The 12,747-nt window shown below is 48.1% G+C and overlaps 1 pseudogene; it reads right to left on the minus strand.

The window, feature by feature from the left end:
• The window catches only part of LOC136615971 (zinc finger protein 208-like), a 123,962-nt pseudogene that overhangs the window by 49,006 nt on the left and 62,209 nt on the right, over positions 1–12,747 (minus strand).

The following is a 12,747-nucleotide window of genomic DNA, read 5'->3' on the forward strand; positions in this document are numbered from 1 at the left end:
TTGACTGTTTTGACCTGTTTAGCAGCCAAAGATGATAGAAATATAGAAAGTTTACCTCTCCGGTCAGCAGGTAGATGATCTCCAAGGTGAAGTTTAATATTCTCTTGGTAATCTCACTGCTGTCCTTCTCTATCCTCGGTGGGTCATTCATGATGACCATTTTCGAAAATATGAGAGAACTGGAGGAACTTGAGGGTTGTAGTACTGCCGGCCCTTTATGAGAAAGAAAAGGCCCCAAGTCATACGGGGACATCAACATACAGGTTCTCAGAGCCTTCACCACATGTATACAGGTATCTTCACAGAGACAGCAGACTGCTGCCATGGAAATTAACATGGAATCTGTGCCAATTCCACTGCAAATCTGCATTCTATTATAATCAGTGGGAATCTGCGCTATAATCTATATGATCCCGATTTTTTCCACATGCAGGAAAAAAAACTAAAATTGCAGGTCACTTTTTGTGGATTCCATGTTATTTCCATGCCGATTTAGAGAAATCTACTGTTTGTGGTATCCATGTGGAAAAATCCATTTTGAATTCTGCGATCTGAACACCCCTGATCCCTTAATGCTACATGATGTACAGTTATGTCCTGCACGTTCGGGGTGTGTATGAAGGGATATTCTTTGGTAACTTCATTCCTGTCCTTGCCTATTTTTGGTAGGTTATTCAATAGAAGGACCATTCTGGAGGATAATGAGAGACAATTGGATTAACTGGACGGTTTTAGCCCCGTTGTCATCTTTATGAAAAAAGGAGAACTGTAAATCATCATCATGTATGATATTCACTTATTGAGAGAAACAGCTTCTCATATCATTCAACACATTAAAGAGGTGCTTCAAAAATGGATATATGTGGCTGGCATATCTACAGGATAGATCATAAAGGTGAAATAGGTGGGGTTCACTTCTTGGTGGCATCTCAGCTGTGGCAATAACTGCATTAGGAGTTAAACAGTGGAAAAAAACAAGAAAACCAGGATGTGATGCACATGTTCAACAGCCACCAGCAGATATGTGTTTCAGGGCAACAAAACCCCTTCATCAGATAAAGTGGGATTATAGCTGCACTGAACGCTTAAATGGAGAGAGAAGTAACAGGATTCTCTCCTCTGGATACAGGTAAGCATTCAGTACAGCTATAACAGTGCAGAGCCCAGCTTTATCTGATGAAGGGGTTTTGCCCGAAATTCACTATATGCAGGTTTAAATAAAAGAGAAGGCAGGACACGCCCTAATTGTGAGACTCATCCCACACTATTGAACATGTGCACCACATCCTAGTTTTCTTTTATCCACCCTCTGATTCACCACGCTCACTCACTTATAGTGTAACCATTACCCAGGTCCACAGCACAGATTGTACTATTGTGGGCGACTCCGTTCGCTGGAATCATCAAAACTGCAATGTTTGTTAGGAACTGAACAGCGTCGGGTGAACCCTATTGACTATAATGTGGTCTGCCCACTCTCCACCTAGCTGCCTGACTTTTTGTTCTGGCATTTTCAGCCACATCTATGATGGGACCTCCGACTGGAGGTTCTGACGTAGATGTAAAACCACCCTAACAGAATTAGAACCTGATATCATTGAGGATAAAGTGGAGTGGGCTGTGAATCAGCTACAAATTCATAAAGCCCCTGGAATCAATTGCATACCTGCTGAGCTGCCCAATCTCCTGCCAGTACAGATGCTAACAGCAATTTTTGTGCCCAAAATAATAGCCCTAATATCTCATGCAAGCAAAATCCTACTGAAGATTATACAAAAACGCATGACAGCGACAGTGGGATGGAAACTCCCTGACGCACAAGCTGGGGATCACTGAGAAAGAGGAACAAGAGACCACATTGCACATCTCTGATGGATCATGGTGTAGATATGCTTTATCCATTACAACAAAGCCTTTGCTTGCATTGAACACGAGAAGCTGTGGCCATGCCTAAGACAAATGGGAATCCCGGGACATCTGGGGCAACTCATACAGTCATTAGATGTAAACTAAGTGGCTACAGTCAGGACCTCCAATGGGAACACAAACTGGTTCAGAATCAGGAAAGGCATACACCGAGGATACATTGTTCAACCAGCATGCAGAGGCGATCTAGAGGCAATGTAATTTACACTAAGCCAACATCGGAGTCAAGATCGGTGGAAGAAACATCAACAATCTCAGATCTGCAGATGATACAACCTTGTGGCAGAAAGTCAGGAGGATCTTTAACAACTGATACTAACAGTTAACCCCTGAGTGACAAAGACTGTTTGAACCTAAATGACCATCTAATTTTTCAGATTTTTTCACCAACGCATGATAGGAGCCATAACATTTTAATTTTTCCATGGACATAACCATATGAGGGCTTGTTTCTTGTGGGACAAGTTGTATTTTTAGGTGCATCATTTCTGGGTACTTATTATTAAAAGTTATACAATAAATTGTTTAGGGCCTTCAGTGTGCAAAATAAATAATGTGATATCATTCATCTCTGGGTGAGCCTTATTCCGGTGATGCCAAAAGTATACAGTTTTTTTTTTATGTTTAGCTATATTTGTATACAAAAAATAACTATATATAGTTTGTGTTGCCGCTATCCAAGAGCAGGAACATTTTTATTTTTCCATTGAGTACTATAAGGGCCTGTTTTTTGCGGGAGGAACTCCAGTGTTTTAGGAACAGATAACATTTTGATCACTTTTTATTCCATTTTTTCTAAAGGCAAGATTAACAAAACCTGCCATTCTGGTATGTTTATTTATTTTTAATGCTATTCACCGTGCAGTATTAATATTACGTTAAATTTATTCCGCAGTCTGGTACGATGATGTCATTACAAATTTATATAGTATTTTTGCCTTGCAACTTTCTCACGATTTATTTATTTTTCATTGATCACTGTTTCAAAGACCCCTAATCTTTTTTTGTCAACTGTGTGTGAAAGGGTTTTTTTGTGGAATGAGTTGTACTTTTAATAATACCATTTGTTGATGTGATGTTTTGATCATTTCTATTCTGTTTTCTGGAAGGCGAGATAGGCAAAATTGTCTATAATCGCCATGTTTTTTGTATTCTTTTTCCTGGCGTGCGCGGTGTCGGTTAAATAATGTACTAACTTTTTTCTCTGGGTAACTATGAATGCAGCAATACCAGATATATGATTTTTTACTAAGTAGAGGAGAAAGGTGGGGTTTTGGTGCTTGCATTTTTATTATCTTTTAACTTTGTTTTTTAACTATCTTTGTCCCACTAGGGGGCTGGATTATCAGCATTTTTTATCACTCTTCTAATACACTACTATATATCAGTAAAGTAGTGCATTAGAAAGCCTATGAACATCAACCAGAGCCTGAGCGACATAGGCCACCATAGCTGGCAAACATGGGTGTCTCCGGGTGCCATAGCAACCCACTCCCTCTGTCAGCCTTTTACATGCCGTGATCACACTGACCATGGCGTGTGAAGGGTTAAACACCGGGGATCTGAGGTTTCTTCATGCGACAGCCAGGCACCCGCTCTTCCTGGCACAGGCAGAATAAAGCTCCTTAACGGTCATCATCAAATAAATATGGAATGAAGAAAACGGACTCAAGGAAGATTGATGCCTTCGCACTTCGGTGTTGGAGGAAACTCCTACAAATTCCTTGGACCACCAAGATCACGAACAAAACCGTCCGAGACCGCAGCAAACCAAAGATGTAATTGGAGGGCAAAATTCCAAGACAGAGACTCTCGCACTGCGGCCACATACTGTGAGATAATTCATGAGGAACATGGATGATGCTTGGAGCAAGAAGACCCGGCCACCAAACAACACGCTGGATTAAAGCCGACACCAACATGCAAATGATGGAACTGAAAGAAGCCGCACAACACAGAACCGTGTGGAGAGCGCCGATCCGTAAAGTGTCCGATAGGCGGCCGACTACACGGATACAGATAGAACATGTCTGACCTCACCACAAGCAACAACCCCTCCGGCGTCTCTTACCTGCCGGCCGGAGTCACACGCAGGGGTCTGATACTGTAATATAATGTAGCTGATATCAGTGACCACTGTATATGTGTATATATATCCTCTGGGTGATAACAGGAGGAACAGCACAGACCAAGACCTGCTACACTGCGATAGCTGAAGGACCTGTGATGATGTCACCGTCATGTGATCAGTATATAAGGGCAGGAGCTCAGCAGTGAGTAGAAGTGGTGGCTGAAGGACCTGTGATGATGTCACTGTCATGTGATCAGTATATAAGGGGGCGGAGCTCAGCAGTGAGGAGAAGAAGTGGCAGATGAATGCTCTGTGATGCGACGGGAGGGACGGAGCTCCTGTGAACTGTGAGGAGGGTGAAGGACTGACACCAACTCTTAGTGCTAAGCAGAATGATATATGAGGAGGTCACACAGGTGGGAATTCCTGACAACAAGCCCCTCACACAGCGACCGGTCATAGGAGGAGGCGGCTTAGTGTTATACTTGTACATAGATGAGGCCTCTGCAGGGTGTCGGTCACACAGTTACATGTAGGGCACCATGCAGGCTTACAGAGGAGCGGCCCCTCACACAGCGACCGGTCATAGGAGGAGGCGGCTTAGTGTTATACTTGTACATAGATGAGGCCTCTGCAGGGTGTCGGTCACACAGTTACATGTAGGGCACCATGCAGGCTTACAGAGGAGCGGCCCCTCACACAGCGACCGGTCATAGGAGGAGGCGGCTTAGTGTTATACTTGTACATAGATGAGGCCTCTGCAGGGTGTCGGTCACACAGTTACATGTAGGGCACCATGCAGGCTTACAGAGGAGCGGCCCCTCACACAGCGACCGGTCATAGGAGGAGGCGGCTTAGTGTTATACTTGTACACAGATGAGGCCTCTGCAGGGTGTCGGTCACACAGTTACATGTAGGGCACCATGTAGGCTTACAGAGGAGCGGCCCCTCACACAGCAACCGGTCATAGGAGGAGGCGGCTTAGTATTATACTTGTACATAGATGAGGCCTCTGCAGGGTGTCGGTCACACAGTTACATGTAGGGCACCATGTAGGCTTACAGAGGAGCGGCCCCTCACACAGCGACCGGTCATAGGAGGAGGCGGCTTAGTGTTATACTTGTACATAGATGAGGCCTCTGCAGGGTGTCGGTCACACAGTTACATGCAGGCTTACGGAGGAGCGGCCCCTCACACAGCGACCGGTCATAGGAGGAGGCGGCTTAGTATTATACTTGTACATAGATGAGGCCTCTACAGGGTGTCGGTCACACAGTTACATGTAGGGCACCATGCAGGCTTACAGAGGAGCGGCCCCTCACACAGCGACCGGTCATAGGAGGAGGCGGCTTAGTATTATACTTGTACACAGATGAGGCCTCTGCAGGGTGTCGGTCACACAGTTACATGTAGGGCACCATGTAGGCTTACAGAGGAGTGGCCCCTCACACAGCGACCGGTCATAGGAGGAGGCGGCTTAGTATTATACTTGTACATAGATGAGGCCTCTGCAGGGTGTCGGTAACACAGTTACATGTAGGGCTCCATGCAAGCTTACAGAGGAGCGGCCCCTCACACAGCGACCGGTCATAGGAGGAGGCGGCTTAGTATTATACTTGTACACAGATGAGGCCTCTACAGGGTGTCGGTCACACAGTTACATGTAGGGCACCATGTAGGCTTACAGAGGAGTGGCCCCTCACACAGCGACCGGTCATAGGAGGAAGCGGCTTAGTATTATACTTGTACATAGATGAGGCCTCTGCAGGGTGTCGGTCACATAGTTACATGTAGGGCCCCATGCAGGCTTACAGAGGAGCGGCCCCTCACACAGCAACCGGTCATAGGAGGAGGCGGCTTAGTATTATACTTGTACACAGATGAGGCCTCTACAGGGTGTCAGTCACACAGTTACATGTAGGGCACCATGCAGGCTTACAGAGGAGCGGCCCCTCACACAGCGACCGGTCATAGGAGGAGGCGGCTTAGTATTATACTTGTGCATAGATGAGGCCTCTACAGGGTGTCGGTCACACAGTTACATGTAGGGCACCATGCAGGCTTACCGCCTATTAGTAACCCCCATACTATTACCTCAGGTGGGCCGTGCCGCACCTTATGTACCCCACAACGTACTGACACCCCGAGATCCTCTAGCATTCTAAAGCCAAACTGCTTCCTGCAGACATAATAAGATATTAGTGAGATTTTGGGCAAAATACAGAAGTTCATGATACACATCCAGGGTCTTCATTGTCCTGTGAGCCCCCACACTGACATTACAAACCTCCAATTTACCTAAAAAACATAAAATAATGTTTTTTCTCACAGCTATGCTACAAAATAGAAAATTCGTAGCATGTTTTATTTTTCTGTGAGTCCGCAGAAATCTCCCCCATTGAGTGTTATCCGACTGCAATGCGATTTTTAGTTTTTCCATGTGAAAAATGTGCATGAAAATCACATGTTCAGTGATGAGTTGTGACTTTTTTCACAAATTACAATGCACTCGCAGTAAACATCACAAATTCACAAGTGCAATATCAGCCCAAGTTTCTTGGACCCATGTCACGTTCGGCCATGTGAATGCACCATAAGGACCCCCACCAGAGCTCTCAGCCTCAGATCCCAGATCCCTAAGTGTATGGGCCGGTTCCTCTGTTAGCTCACTTTTACATGGCAGTATGATGGTTAGTAGAGATGAGCGAGCACACTCGTCTGAGCTTGATGCTCATTCAAGTATTAGGGTACTCGAGATGCTCGTTACTCGAGACGAGCACCACGCGGTACTAGAGTCAATTCCATTTCCTTCCCCGCATGTTTAGCGCCATTTTCTAGCCAATAGACATGCAGGGAAGGCATTACCACTTCCTCCTGTGACGTGCCAGCCCTATCCCACCCCCCTGCAGTGAGTGGCTGGCGAGATCAAGTGACCGCCGAGTACTTAAAGCGGTCCCACCCGCTGCTCACCTCAGACACACTCTGGGAGAAATTAAGGAAAGTGCTGCTGCTCATTCAGGGATAATGTTAGTGTAGGATCCTATCCTCAAGAACCCCAACGGTCCTTCTTAGGGCTACATCTGACCATGTGCATTTTACTTGGGGCCTGCTGGGAGTAGTAGTACTAGTAGTGCTTCCATTTTTGTAGAACGCAGCTAGGCCTGTTTGCAGCCATTCAGTAATACTTTGTTCTGGCTGCAGTGCCGTACAATACCGCTCTCTCCGTGAAAGTGCACTCCAATTATTCCTAGCCTGCTGCGAACTACCTCATCTATACCGTTCTCTGTCTGCAGTGAACTAGACGCAGAGTGTTGGGGCCACAGTCACTTCTATAGGGAAAGAAATATACACTATACAGTCTGTATCCTCTGTGCAAAACCCACAAAGCTCCTTCTTAGGGCTACATCTGACCGTGTGCATTTTACTTGGGGCCTGCTGCGAGTAATAGTAGTGCTTCCGTTTTGTATAACGCAGCTAGGCCTGTTTGCAGCCTTTCAGTTAGACTTTTTTCAGTCTGCAGTGCCGCACTATACTGCTCTCACCAGGAAAGTGCACTCAAATAATTCCTAGTCTGCTGTGAACTACCTCAGTTATACCGTTCTCTGTCTGCTGTGAATTAGACAGCAGTTTCACCGCTAAACAGTACTGTAATATTACCGGGGCCACTGCAATGTATTTCAGCTCAGCCACTGTGCAGAGCATCTCACAATACCCTCTCCTTGGTGGGGTTGAGATACCCGCAGTTACCAGCACTATCCACTGGCTTTAGAGTCTTCTCCCACTCCATACAGCCTCTCTTATCTACAAGTCTCTGCGAGCTGTAAATTACCCCCGAGGTATCAGCGCAGGACAGTGGGTTAATTTTCTAAAGTCACAGCATAGAGCCTTCCGCTATCTACAAGTCTCTGTGTGCAGTGAATTAAGCCACAGTTGTCAGTGATGTATAGTGGGGTAATTTATTTGGGCCCTGCTCTATTCTTAATCCACCATGATGAGGAGTAGGGGTAAGGGTCGAGGACGTGGACATCCAAGTGAGGGTTTGGGCACAGGCCGAGTTCCTGGTCCAGGTGAATCACAGCCGGCTGCTGCGGGATTAGGAGAGAGGCAAGTTTCTGGTGTCTCCAGCCTCATATCATAATTTATGGGTCTGCGTGGTAGACCTTTATTACAAACAGAGCAATGTGAGCAGGTCCTGTTGCGGATGGCAGAAAATGCATCCAGCAATGTATCGACTACCCAGTCTTTTACGCAGTCCTCTACTCCCGGCCTAAGGACTGCAACTCTGAATCCTGTTTTCTGCTGCTCCTCCTTCCTCCCAGCCTCCTCTCTCCATGAAAATGACATATTCTGATGAGCAGGCAGACTCCCAGGAACTGTTCTCGGGTCCCTGCCATGAGTGGAAAAAACTGGTTCCTCTCTCACCTGAGGAGTTTGTCGTGACTGATGCCCAACCTTTGGAAAGTTCACAGAGTCCGGGTGATGAGGCTGGGGACTTCCAGCAACTGTCTCAAGAGCTTTCAGTGGGTGAGGAGGATGATGATGATGAGACACAGTTGTCTGTCAGTGAGGTAGTAGTAAGGGCAGTAAGTCCAAGGGAGGAGCTCACAACGGATTCGGAGGAAGAGCAGCTAGACGATGAGGTGACTGACCCCACCTGGTTTGTAAGCCTACAAAGTACAGGGCTTCAGAGGGGGAGGCAAGTGCAGCAGCAGTACAAGTTGAAAGAGGCAGTGGAGTGGCCAGGGGTAGAGGCAGGGCTAGAGTGAAGAATCCCCCAACTGTTTTCCAAAGCACCCGCTGGCGGCAAGCCTCCATGCAAATGGCTAGGTGCTCAAAGGTGTGGATGTTTTTCAGTGAGAGTGCGGATGAGCGACGAACAGTGGTGTACAACCTGTGTTGCACCAAGATCAGCCGGGGAGCCACCACTACCAGCCTCACCACCACCAGCATGCGCAGGCATATGATGGCCAAGCACCCCACAATGTGGGACGAAGGCCGTTCACCGCCTCCGGGTCACACCACTGCCTCTTCCCCTGTGCCACAACCTGCCACACAGATCCAATCCCCCTCTCAGGACACAGGCACGAGTGCCTCCTGGCCTGTACTCACACCCTCACCTCCACTGTCCTCCACCCCATCCAGCAATGCCTCTCAGCGCAGCGTTTAGCTGTCGCTACCACAAGCGTTGGAGTGAAAGCGCAAATACGCCACCACGCACCTGCACGCACAAGCTTTAAACGTGCACATTGCCAAATTAATCAGCCTGGAGATGCTGCCGTACAGGCTTGTGGAAATGGAGGCTTTCAAAAACATGATGGCGGCGGCAGTCCCGCGTCACTCGGTCCCCAGTCGCCACTATTTTTCCCGGTGTGCCGTCCCAGCCCTGCACCATCACCTGTCCCGCAACATTATACGTGCCCTCACCAACGCGGTTACTGGGAAGGTCCACTTAACCACGGACACGTGGACAAGTACTGGTGGACAGGGCACCTATATCTCTCTGGCGGCACATTGGGTGAACTTGGTGGAGGCTGGCACCAAGTCAGAGCCTGGGAACGCTCACCCACACCCAGAATAGCGGGTCGTACCTCGGTGCTGGTATCTGCGGCGGTCTATGCCACCTCCTCTAAACCCTCCCCCTCCTCCTCCTCCTACGCAACCTCTACCTCGCAATTAAGAAAGGTGAGCAGCACATCTTCAGCAGTCGGTATTGCGTGGCGTGGCAGCACAGCGGTGGACAAGCGTCAGCAGGCCGTGCTGAAACTAATCAGCTTAGGTGACAAGAGGCACACGACCCCCGAACTGTTGCAGGGTCTGACAGAGCAGACCGACCTCTGGCTTTCGCCGCTGAGCTTCCAACCGGGCATGGTCGTGTGTGACAATGGCCGTAACCAGATGGCGGCTCTGCAACTGGGCAGCCTCACACACAAGCCATGCCTGGCCCACATCTTCAATTTGGTGGTTCAGCAGTTTCTGAAAAACTACCCACACTTGTCTGACCTGCTCGGCAAGGTGCGCCGCGTGTGCGCACATTTCCGCAAGTCCACCACGGACGCTGCCACCCTGAGGACCCTGCAACATCGGTTTAATCTGCCAGAGCACCGATTGCTGTGCGACGCGCCCACACGCTGGAATTCTACGCTGCACATGTTGGCCTAGGCTGTATGAGCAGTGTAGAGCAATAGTGGAATACCAACTCCAACATGGGCGGCGGACTGGTAGTCAGCCTCCCCAATTCTTTACAGAGGAGTGGGCTTGGATGGCAGACATCTGCCAGGTCCTCGAAAACTTTGAGGAGTCTACCCAGATGGTGAACGGCAATGCTGCAATCATTAGCGTTACCATCCCGCTGCTATGCCTGCTGAGAAGTTCGCTGCTAAGCATAAAGGCTGACGCTTTGCGGTTGGAACAGGAGACGGGGGAATGAGAGTATGTCGCTTGATAGCCAGACCACCCTCATGTCTATATCTCAGCGCGTTTTGGAGGAGGAGGAGGAGAGGGAAGAGACAGCTGGGCACACTGCAAAGGTACCCATGCTGCTTGCCTCTCATCTGTTCAGCGTGTATGGGCTGTGGAGGAGGAGGATCCTGAAAGTCATCTTCCTAGAGCCATGTCTTGCGTACTGGTACCCTGGTACATATGGCTGACTTTATGTTAGGCTGCCTTTCTTGTGACCCTCACGTTAGACGCATTCTGGCCAACACAGATTACTGGGTGTACACCCTTCTTGACCCACGGTATAAGGAGAACCTTTCCACTCTCATACCCAAAGAGGAAAGGGGTACGAGAGTGATGCATTACCACAGGGCCCTGGTGGGAAAAGTGATGCTAAACTTACCATCTGACAGCGCTAGTGGCAGAAGGTGAAGTTCTGAGGGCCAAGTAGCAGGGGAGGTGCAGACATTAGGCAGCATGTTCAGCGCAGGTAGGGGAACACTCTCCAAGGCCTTTGCCAGCTTTATGGCTCCCCAGCAAGACTGTGTCACTACTCCCCAGTCAAGGCTGAGTCGGAGGGAGCACTGTAAAAAGATAGGGAGGGAGTACATAGCCGATCGTACCACCATCTTCCGTGATGCCTCTGCTCCATACAACAATTAGGTGTCAAAACTGGACACGTGACATGTACTTGCGCTGTACGCCCTGGAGGTGCTGGCTTGCCCTGCTGCTAGCGTCTTGTCAGAGAGGGTGTTTAGTGCAGCTGGGGGAATCATCACAGATAAGCGTACCCACCTGCCAACTGCCAGTGCCGACATGCTTACATTCATAAAGATGAACAAAGCCTGGATTTCCCCAGACTTCTCTTCTCCACCGTCGGAGAGCAGCGGAACCTAAAGATTCTTTTCGCTGCAACCGGAGAAAAAAGCATTCTCTATCACCGGAAAAAAAGGGGGAATGAGCTTTGTCAATCTCTCTCGGATATTAGTCCTCCTCCTCCTACTCCTCCTCTTGCAACATCAAGCTGAACTGCCAATTTTTCCGCGGCCCAAAAGGCTCTGCTTGCAATTTTTTTCCAATTTTTCAAAATTTCAAAAGTATTGAAACTTTTACATAAACCAATTTTTTTAACAGGCCTGCCTCCAGGCTATGTTACAAATTAAGCAACAGAGAGCTGTATCGTTAAAAAATATTTATGGGTTTCACCTGCCCTTTCGGTTGAGCAATTTTTCAGGGGTACACTTGTACTTTTGGTACACTAATTTTTCTGGCCCTTGCCTATACTCACGGTACACTAATGTTTCCGGGGTTCGCCTATACTTTTACTACAGAAATGTTACAGGGGTCTGCCTATACTTCTGCTACAGAAATGTTACTGGGGTCTGCCTATACTTTTTCTACAGAAATGTTACTGGGGTCTGCCTATACTTCTGCTACAGAAATGTTACTGGGGTCCGCCTATACGTTTGCTACTGAAATGTTACTGGGGTTTGTTCGCCTATACTTCTGCGGATCCATGAGGGGAGGTGAAAATACTCACCACGGTCCTCCCCGATGTCCCGGGACCCGAAGTCCCCGTCTGCACATGCGCGCCCGATGTCAATCATCGGGCGTGTGTACAGAGGGGCTCGAGCCCCGGGAAATTTAAAATCCCTCTGCTCCTGGCTGCCATGTGTAGCCAGAAGCAGAGAGATTTCACTGGGGACATGATTACTGTTATCCAATGGATAACAGTGATCATGTAAAGTACAACAAAGTGTACAAAGTAAAAAAAAAAAAGTTTTAAAAAGTAAAAAAAAAAAGTTTTAAAAAGTTAAAAAAGCTTACGTTTCATCTCCCCCCACGGATCATATTCGTGAGGAAGGATGAAATTACGTACCTAAGGCCCGCTGATTTATCTGCAGACCTTACCCCAGCTTCTGCGCACGCGCCCGTAGCCAAAATGGCAGGCGCAGCGCAAAAGCTGTGGATTGCCAGGGTAATTTAAAATCTCCCTGCTCCTGGCTACAAAACTTAGCCGAGAGCCTGGAGATTTCATGGAGAGCCGCAGTGAGAGGTTCCTGATCACGTGTTCGCCATTATCCAATGGATAATGGCGATCACGTAAAAGTTAAAAAAAGGTGAAGGTTCATCTCCCGTCACCGATGTGATCGGTGAGATGAGATGAAACTTTTTACCGGAGGCCTCTGTATTTGCACCCCGACGCGATCTTCCTCCGTGAATTTTCCCAGAGAAGCCCCGGGAACGTTAGCCTTCCTGCAGTTCTAGGAGCACCTTGTTGAGCGTCTTCTGTGTGAGACCGCCGCACCTCATCA

The sequence above is a fragment of the Eleutherodactylus coqui genome, chromosome 1, assembly GCF_035609145.1.
Source record: "Eleutherodactylus coqui strain aEleCoq1 chromosome 1, aEleCoq1.hap1, whole genome shotgun sequence".
In the NCBI taxonomy this organism is placed as follows: domain Eukaryota; kingdom Metazoa; phylum Chordata; class Amphibia; order Anura; family Eleutherodactylidae; genus Eleutherodactylus; species Eleutherodactylus coqui.